The following is a 2383-nucleotide window of genomic DNA, read 5'->3' on the forward strand; positions in this document are numbered from 1 at the left end:
TTATGTCGTATCCTGTCTCACATCCTTAACCTTACCCTTCTCATTTCCATTCCGTCACATTCCATCACAATAGTACCATCAAAGAATAAATACAGGTAAATGTAAATGCACATACACAAGCAATTTAATACATAAACAAGATTAAACAAACACACCAAAAGAATGGGGGTTGAGAAGGGCACCCACTCACCTTGGTATTCAATTTTGGCAAGTTTACTTCTTAGATTCAAGAAAATGGCCACACTGTCACTTATGTTCCCTATTCAACAGATATTTAAATCATTAGGTACATCACAAATTCCTACATTTTATCCACTTGCATTAAGTATAACATTCCCATACCCAACCTATAGAGGTCTTTGTCTGTTCCTTCCTATATACATATTGATTTCTTGATTTCTTACACCTTTTCTATAGTAGAATTAGATATAGAGAATCACTAATAGATCCTCATTGGATGAAGGGATTTCATCCATACTTACAGTCCTCGAGGCCATATGAAATTCCAAACATTGGACCCTACAGTCATGGGTTATGTTTCTCATTAATTCTTATATAAACAAATTCAAACTTATGTCTAAAGGTTTAGTAACCTGTTACACAGCCCATCTGGCTTCAAGAACCCAAATTGGTGGGTTATCTGGGTCAAAACCGGTACCATGTTTGTTGTAGTGCCTGAATTGCATCCATTTTTCATTTTGAATTTCTAATACTTATCTTAGGTCAATAAGGAAAAAGGTTAAATGCCAAGTTGACACAATTTTGGTTTTCAATTTATTACACCCACAACTAATATAGTCTAATTCTACAGGCATAGTATAGGAATTTAAAGAGAACTGCAGAATTAGAGTATTTCTCATGGCTAGGCCATCAATTTGAGATGAAAATTTATAAGTACTAACCTAACCTAATTAATTCAGCCCCCATTGCATAATTTCAGCTTGAATAAAATTATGTTCCTAGGGTTTTGGTAGAATTTCTACTAAATCAACCCTATTCGAGCCCTTATTGCATAATCTCTACTGAGAAAGAAGTAGTCCTATATTCTAGGGTTTAGCAGGGATAGGGTTTCCTTACCAGTTGGGTCCCCAATAGCCCATAGAAATTAGGACTTTCTTTACTGGTAAGCTATTCTACTTACAGGGATTCCTTGGCAGTTAACAATTGGGTAAAACCCTAACCCTAGCTGCCCAATCTACATGAAATTACTTAATTAACCTTACTGCAATAGTAAGTTCACTTACCTGGGTGCAGAGTTGATCTAAGAGCAGCCTAAGGTGAGTGAGTTCCCTCCTCACTTCTCTTACTTCGTCTTCTTCCTTCTCTTTCCTTCTTCTTCTTCTCCTTTCTTTCTTTTTCTCCTTACTGCTACAGCAGTCACGTTTGATGCAATCTCAGCCCATTATCCCTTATATATAAGGCAACCCCAAGGGTCTGCTTGGCTGGCCCTCTTCAAGTATTGCTAAGGTCTATTTGGTTGCCCTCTTAAATCCTTATAACTAAGGTTTGTTTGGCTACCTTCTTAAGTTGGCTGCCCTCTTTTATTTCCATATAAATTACATACATACTATATATATATAATACCTAGTAGTCTATAAATTCATTTCCCCTAAAGTATGTATTTCATGCCTCATTTAAGTCTCTTCCTATAGGGGTATAATGGGAATTTTGCACAACAGAGGTGGGCTCCAAAGTGTAAAAACCCAAAAATTACATTCTGCTAGGAAAAATTGGATCTTGGACCTACCAGTGTGGGTGTGATCATACCAGCACTAATGCACCAAATCCCATAAAACTCCGTAGTTAAGAGTGCTTGGGTGAGAGTAGTATTAGGATGGGTGACCCCCTGGGAAGTCCTCATGTAGTATTTTTTTTCCTACTATTCTTAGTCTTGTACTTAAACTTACCTCATTGTCCACCTCTCCTTATGAGTTCCCCAATGATATTGGCAAGCTGAACAGGAGCAAGTGGGATCACTTCTGCTTTCTTGGCACTCCACAACTGCCAACCATGCCAGCATTGGCTTCCTCTGCTCTTTCTTCTTGACTGTCCATAAGTAGGGGTATAAATATCAGATTAGGGTGTTACAATTTCCCCCCTCCTTACAAAAAATTTTGTCCTCGAAATTTGTGAGGCATACCTTGTAATTCAAACAATTTTGGATATTTCTCTTTAACCTCATGTTCCCTTTCCCAAGAGGCTTCTTTCTCTGGGTGGTTTCTCCATTTCACCTTCATATAAGAGATAGTACGATTCTGGAGCTAATGTTCTTCTCTATCAAAGATTCCTTCAGGCTGTTCTTCATAACTCAAATCATTATTAAGGTCCAATGTTTCAATAGTCGGCAGTACATGCGAAGAGTCTGGAATATACTTCTTCAGCA

The 2383-nt window shown here is 37.7% G+C and overlaps 1 pseudogene; it reads left to right on the plus strand.

Annotated features, from left to right (window-relative positions):
- The first annotated feature begins 1753 nt into the window (after window positions 1-1753).
- LOC122085314 lies at window positions 1754-1871 on the plus strand (annotated as a pseudogene).
- The last annotated feature ends 512 nt before the right edge of the window (window positions 1872-2383 follow it).

This window comes from Macadamia integrifolia, chromosome 7 (assembly GCF_013358625.1).
Source record: "Macadamia integrifolia cultivar HAES 741 chromosome 7, SCU_Mint_v3, whole genome shotgun sequence".
NCBI classification, from domain to species: domain Eukaryota; kingdom Viridiplantae; phylum Streptophyta; class Magnoliopsida; order Proteales; family Proteaceae; genus Macadamia; species Macadamia integrifolia.